Genomic DNA, 7543 nt, shown 5'->3' with positions numbered 1-7543 from the left:
CTGAAAAACCAACATCCTTCTGACTAATAGACATGACAAACCTGTGCCCTTTCTGACATCCAGTTGACATCAGCTGACCACACGAATACTGTGTCCTTGGCCTGTGGAAATGTTTCACACTTCCCCCTCCCTCTGTTACCCATGTTATGGTATAAATTCAGCCTTAGGAAAAAATAAAATTGTCGCCTTGATCTGACTCTTGTCTTGGCATCCTTCTTTGCATCTCTTGTCCTCCATTCTCTTCCAGGTACCCTCAGCATCCTCATTGACAGTGGCTACGTGGCACCTGCTAGTGGTCTGGTCAAGAGAGTTAGGGCCCCTCAGTCATTCATAGCCAAGCCTTGGAGATCCACTGGAGGGTTATCTGGACATTATGTCCCCCTGTTCTTTGCAACATGAAGGCAATTGGCAGCACAGTGTCCCTCTTGATGGCACCTAGTATGTAGCCTCTTTGACTTGCAGAAATTAGGGCAAGCCCTTATTTGCCTCATGACCTCGCTGACCACACTTGTAGCAGGAGCTTAGAAGACCAGGAGTCTGGGGTAGTAGCTGGGGCTGGTCGGACAGTCTTTGCCAGCATATGGTATTTTTGTCTGCAGGTTTTCTCATCTTCCTTATGGTATACTTTGAAGGCTAGTGCCAAAACTTCTGCCTGTGGAGTTAGGGTCCCCCATCTCCAACTTACTAGGTTTGTCTTTTATGCTGGAGTAGGTCTGAGAAAAGAAGTAGGTCATCAGAAGTGGTTTACCTTCTGTGTTTTCAGGGTCCAGATTAGTGTATTGTACTAGACTCTTTGTAAGGCATTCTAAAAATTGAGATGGTTTTTCCTGTTTGTCCTGGATTAACTCAGAGTTTTTCAAAATTTACTGGTTTTAAGGCTGCCCTACTAAGACCAGCCAAGAGGCAGCTTATGAATCTTTCTCTGTTTAAAATACCTGTGGAATTATAAATCCATGGAGCATCTTGGTCAAGTACTGCTTCAGTCTGATTGGATATGTTGCATCTGTTTGATGAGTCTCATCTGCATGTGTTCTTGCCTGTTCCCAAACTTGCCTGCATTTGTCAGGAAGTAAATTATTAGGATCACATGTACAGTGTGAAAAGTTAGGCTACAAGACTGAATAATGTACTGAACCTCTTTAATAAAGGCAGAGGAGTTAGAGGTATAAGAACCCAATTTTCTTTTTTTTTTTTTTTTTTTTCCTTTTTTTCCGGGGCTGGGGACCGAACCCAGGACCTTGCGCTTCCTAGGTAAGCGCTCTACCACTGAGCCAAATCCCCAACCCCCCCAATCTCCTTTCTATCTGAGAAAGTTTACTCAGAGAGAAAGGACCATGTACTCTGACAAGTTCATCTACCCCTGCAACTTCCTTTAAAGGAAAGACTAGTGCTGGGTCAGGTGTCCCTGGGGTGGAAGGACTTGGGAATTTGGCTGTAGCCTTGGAGCAAGTGATGGGGAGGGGTGAAGATAGGTGCCAATGGAGGGCAATTGGAGTGACCTGAAGCTGTCACAGGAAGAGGGGAGGGGTCTGGAGAGGTGGAGCAAGGAGGCTCTTGGGTTGATTTGTGAGAAGGAGAAACCGAGACAGTGGTTGGGTTTTTGGAGGTTTGGAAACAGGTCTGTAGGCAGTTTGTTAGCTGGATCAAAGGTCATAGCTTCATGTGGTGGAGGTTTCATGGCTAAGAGAAGTTGTATAGGGGAACAAGAAGAACAGCCAGAAAGGAGCAAAGATAGGTAAACGCTTGGGCTTAACCTCTTTTCATTTACCAGACTGCTGACAGTATGTATGAAGATCCTATAAAATAATTAGATGACTGTAGCAGCTGAAGAGAACCAGAGAGACAATGAACCAGATGAGGTGCCCACTACATACCGGGAGAGGCTCAACTTCCACAATCTCCTAAATTAATGCCATCTGTCCCTACCCCTTTGCCCCTGGGCTCAAGTAAGAGGAATGAGAAGATGACCCATTGTAGCTGTCCTCAGGGACGGGCAACTTCCTCTGACCCTTGACCAATCTAAGACAGGAACCTTGGGGGCGACAAGGTGATCCTATGACAGATAAGGCTGTGGTTCGGAGAGAGGTCGATCCTAAGACAGAGGTGGCTACACCCCGTTTAAAATGCACGGGCGGTCAAATGATCCTCTGCCCAGTTTCTCCCCCAAAAACACACACGTATAGCCCAGAACGGTGTGTTACAGCATAAGTTCATTCCTAGCCATTGGGGTGCAGTCCTAACTGCAAGAGTGGCTCACCATGGCTGAGCTGGGCACTCTGTGAAGCATGTCTGATCTCTCTCAGACCACTACTTCCATCTAATGGTCTTTTATAAAAGAAAAACGGGGGAGATGTAGGAAGCCATATTGGATTTGGGCTTGGCCGCTTTGTGACTGTATGGCCACAGTTAAGATTATTTACAGTACAAAAAGATTACAATCACAGAATGCTTTCAGCCCTAACAAAATCCTTCTGAGTCTCTTGCAGGGTTTGACTCCTGCTGATCCCTGCTGAAGCCTTCTGTTCCTAACAAAGGAGCAGTCTTGCCTGGTACCTCACACCTGGGTGAATCTTTCCTGCCTTTTGTTTTCTCGGTCTTTGTCTTTAAGATTTAGGATGGTCTTCCTGGATATTTCCCTACTTTATTCAGGCCATGTAGTTGGTCTTTTGTTACGATGTCTCCAGCCAGGGTTTCCCACTGTGCTTCCCAAATATTTTCTCCCTGGTGTACTTGGGGTATATAGTTGGTCAATAAAGTTACAGGAGAGCCTTTTCTCTTCTGGCTTGACATGAATAATCTCTGTTTGTGTGTGTTTCTTTAAGCCCACAGGCTTTCGCCTGATTCTCGGTACCGTGTCAGTGCTGGCACCGACAATTAGATGTGTAAGATTCAAACTTAAGGACAAAGGCTGCCTTAGGCAAACACCAGGTAGAATATAGGATAAGACCCTGTTCCAGGAAATGAGTTAACCACCCTTAACAGTACCCCATCCACATGAATGAGCTAACCACTGTAGGGGCAGGATCCTTCACTACCCCCTCTGAGTGCTGAAGATATTTTCCCACCAAGGGCCTCCAATAAATTCAAAGGACAATAGGTGACAATGAATTCAAAAGGTAATAGGACCAATCAATGAGAAGTAACTTAAAGCCTATATCCTGAAATAGTATAAAGGGTGTGTGCTTTTGTTCTTCAAGGTCACCTCTGTCCCGATTACAGGTCCACCCCAGTGCACTGGATCATTAAACCTGTTGCTTATTGCATCATTCTCCATCTCCATGTTTTTGTGAGTGGGACCTCCTAGATGTAAGGCTGTTTGGTCCTACAGATCTAGTGTTCCATACTGAAACCAGACCTTATTGCACAGGTATACTAGTTTTGATACCCTCAAGTCGTGTGTTAACTTCAAAGATTTGTTTTCTTTACCTTTACTATGTAGTGTCTTTTCATGTAAAGTTATTGGGGAACATACTGTTTTTTCATTAGTCATTCACTAGAAAAAAACTAGAATGTAATCAAATTGTCATTCTATATTGATTGAAAGAGGGATATATAAGTTGTGGTGAAAGACCCCCGGAGTGGTGAGACTCTCACTCAAGTCTTGGGATAACTCTACCCCTTAAGAACTCACACAAGACCATCCTTGTTGTAATCACATGAGGTTTATCGATAGCAACCAGTGCACTGGGGTCGAGACTTGTATCCCATGCAGGGGCAGTGGGGTTCGACCCCTAGAGGCTGGGAGAAGAGCTATTTAAAGGGAGAAACCACAACCCGAGGGGGCAGGGATGGTGTCATTGGAAAGTGTGTAGAATAACTGAAAAATCACAAGGAAAAACTCTGTTTTTCAAGATTGTTTCGTAGGAGGAGCCGTCTCCTGCTTCTCAGATTATTTAACTTTATGGTCCGCTCGTTCCTAGGAGAAGTTGCTTCCTGCTTCTCAAGATTGTTCTCTAAGATTTATGGTCAGCTAGTTTCTGGGAGAAAGCTGTTGAGCTGGCCAATGTAATTACCCATTTTATAGTCCTAGGAGAGGCTTCTTGGAACATACAATTCTGGGGCCTGACCTCTTATTTTTCTTCTGCTCTAAACTTTGTGTCTAGGGGGGCAACTTTAAAACTTTTACCTTTCAGTGGGAGAAAAAAAATAATTTGTTGAAGCCTACTCCATTTCCTAAATGTGTATATGTGTAAAATGCTTAGAGTCTGTTTGTTTCAGCTTTGCTTTATCCATTCAGTCTGTGTATGTATTTGTATGTATGTGCATGTGTGAAGTTATTGTAGCCTGCTTTGCTTCATTCACTAAGTCTCTCTCTCTCTGTGTCTCTCTCTGTCTCTCTGTCTCTCTCTCTCTGTCTCTCTGTTTCTCTCTATCTCTCGCTCTCTCTCCCGGTGTGTGTGTGTGTGTGTGTGTGTGTGTGTGTGTGTGTGTGTGTGTATGAATTTTCTCTTTCCTTTTCTTGTTGACCTCTAAGAGTTAAAGGAATTGAGAGTTTCTTCCTGGCCACTGGGAGTGTCTAGTCCCAATGAATCAAGGTTTGTTTTCTCACAGAAAAGTCTGCTGAGTGATTTCTCTAATCATACCTGCCAGCAGGTTGCTATTCCAGTAGTGATTTCTCTAATCATTGGTTGCTATCAACACTTACCCCGGGCCAGTTGACCCAGCCAGGTCCAATCAGCACTGGCCATGATCACCAACCCCATACCTTCCTGCCTGCCTCAGTTTATGCTGTGGTATCAAAGCTAGTCTTTGACACCCTTAACAGATTTTATACCAGGAGGTTGGGAGTATGGGGGCTTAGAAAAACAGATAATTTTTCTAGGAGAACTGACCAGCATATATGGACAGCATTGGTTGGGACTTCCCTAACATTTACAATAGTCCAGGATGGGCAGTAAGGGTAAGCTGGTTGTTACCAGATCACACACAACATAAACAAACCTTCATTAATTTCTTAATTCCCTCATCAGCCATGTTAGGTGTAGTGAGTGGCGCGGCGAAGTAAAGATGGCGCCAACAGCCAGCCCCGTCCGAATGTGAATAACTTACCACGCATGCACAGGCTTGTCCCGTCAGGGCAGCTGTATGATAATGAGGTGATCCGGTGCCCTCCTGTGGTGAACAACAGTACTGTGCATGCGCAGGGTTTTGCACCTGACGTCAGTCTGGCTGGGGCGGTACTATGCTAATGAAGTTCATGCCGCACAAAATCTCTGGAGGACAAGTAGCTGGGATGAGTGGGGTGACTCGTGGCCCCACCAATCCCTGAAAGAATATTAGCATACTGTTGTGTATATAAGGCTTAGCCTTTTTGCTGCTTGGGCCCCGTGTCAATCGTGTCAAGGTGTCCCTGCAGTAAAGGCTGTTGAGAAGAATCCAACCGTGTTGCGTCTTCCTTGCCGGCCGAGGTGGGCGTGACAGTTAGGCACTTTACTTTATGCCTGGAGTAACATATATTTCTAATATTTATCTTTCCTTTTACATCCTGGATCTTAGAAAGTGACCCAGAAACTGGTACATAACTTCAATGAACATCTATTGGTTGAATTAAAACCATAGGCAGGCTTTAATTAGTCCCTTAGGTGACTAGCAATTGTACAAGTTTGTATTTACTGACTGTGGTACATATTTCTTGATACCACTAGTTCCCTCTCTTGGGAAAAAGTCATTAGCTGAGTATATTTACTTCAGAAAAAAGGCTTTCTGTGGATATAGAAGAAGCAGACTTTCAGTAGCTGGAAGGATTAAGTAGATGTACTATGTAATCTTCTTTTTTCTATGGACAAATACATGACAGCAGGTGACAAAAAAGGAAGCAATTATTCCACATCCTGGAATATGTTCCAATATAGAAGTACTTTATTTGAATATAGTCCTTCATGGTGGAGAAGTCTATGTGGTTAAAGAGAGATGTGAAGCTAAGGTTACTAATCTCAGCCTACCAGGGATCAGAGTATTTTTATAATAGTCTATATTACAGGTACTGTAAAGTTTGAACAGGTGTGAAGTAGTATTAACATACTTAATAGGTTATTAATAATGAATATAAATTCTGAATTCCAGAAATGAGCCACAACTGGGAAGGTGGCTCACCTGTTGTTTACTAACACCCAGTTTTTCTTTGACTTTCCTCCACTCTCAGTTTAATATCTGTGAAAGGTCTCATTCCTGCTATTTGCATTTCCTTTTCTTTTGTCAACAAGGTTTGCCTAGCTCTTTCTTGTTTTGGTTGATGATAATCTGTTACAATAAAAGACATTGTTTGATAAATGATAAAAAAAAAAAACCAAACCCTCTGATCTACTTGTACAAGTTACAGTCCAAGGCGAATGTCCTTATCACCATCCCCATACATGGCCAGACAAGATTAATTCTAAATAAAATCCAATATAGTCCAATCAATCAGCAATGTCCCATTTCTGGAAGTGAGTTAAGAACCTTGCTTGGAATTTAAAGAGAGGTCTGGTAGAATGCTCTTATATCAAATAAGGTAAACTTTTTAACCTTATATAATTCATTACATAATAACCTTATAAAATATGATTTTTTCTTTTTTTAACATCCAAAGCTTTTTTATTAATAGTAAGAGCCAGGGTTAGTTTTTGCAGCCTCAGTCGAGGCTGGCCCTTCAGCCTCTGGCACGCTCGAACTTCCAGCCCTTGGAATGGACATAGGGTTTGGTGCGGCTGTGTGGAGTTCCTGGGGCCTTGCCAAAGTGTCGTTACACCTCTCGGCCCTTCCAAGGATCAGACAGGAGCACTGCTTCAGCCATTGGGAGACTCCAGGGCCAGGTGGTTGAAGGTCAGGGTCTTACACCCAGCCTTGAGGATCCAACTTCGGGCCCTCACCCTCAGTGCACACACCTTCAGCTTGGGCACTTCCAGAATCCGCACATCATCTGTGATCGTCCCCACAACCACAGCAGTTTTGTTCTCCCGACCAGAAAGCTTCATCTTCCGGATCATTCGGGACAGGAACAGAGGTGGCCGGTTAGTGCGGCTCATAAATAACCTTTTCAGCACAACCTGATTGAAGATGGAGTTGGTCAGTCTGGCCAGAAACCTGTACAGCTTGACTAGCAGCCACAGGTAGATGTCCTGGCTCTTGGGCTCCTTGCCCTGAACCTTTCAGTCCTTGTTGTGGCGAATGTCAACACCCATGATGGCGTCTCCTGCTTGGCCAGGTCCAGAAAGACCATACAATATGATCTTATATAAGAGAACAACCTTATAAAATTCAAGTTGATGTATTAGTCAATAGACTGTTACAGGGGCTGGAAAATCAGAGATACAGCTCCTAAGATGTAGACAATCTAGCTGGAGATGTCAGGCTGTATGTATATTTACTGTACATCATAAACAGTTGGAAAAAAACTACATAAAAGGAGCCATATTTTCCTCTGGTTTGAGTAGCAATACACTTAACCTAGAATTAATACCTTCCTAAACTTTTTTTGCACTTACATTTCCTAAAAGGCCTATGACTTCAAAGTCTTTATATACTCAGAGAATATATTCCTTCTCTGTTTATTCTCCTCCAACAC

General features: G+C 43.5%; 1 pseudogene; it reads right to left on the bottom strand.

The window, feature by feature from the left end:
- Positions 1–6610: 6610 nt before the first annotated feature.
- Positions 6611–7160, bottom strand: LOC116889630 (annotated as a pseudogene).
- Positions 7161–7543: the final 383 nt, after the last annotated feature.

This window comes from Rattus rattus, chromosome Y (assembly GCF_011064425.1).
Source record: "Rattus rattus isolate New Zealand chromosome Y, Rrattus_CSIRO_v1, whole genome shotgun sequence".
Taxonomy (NCBI): Eukaryota; Metazoa; Chordata; class Mammalia; order Rodentia; family Muridae; genus Rattus; species Rattus rattus.
This window is presented reverse-complemented; position numbering and strand designations above follow the sequence as displayed.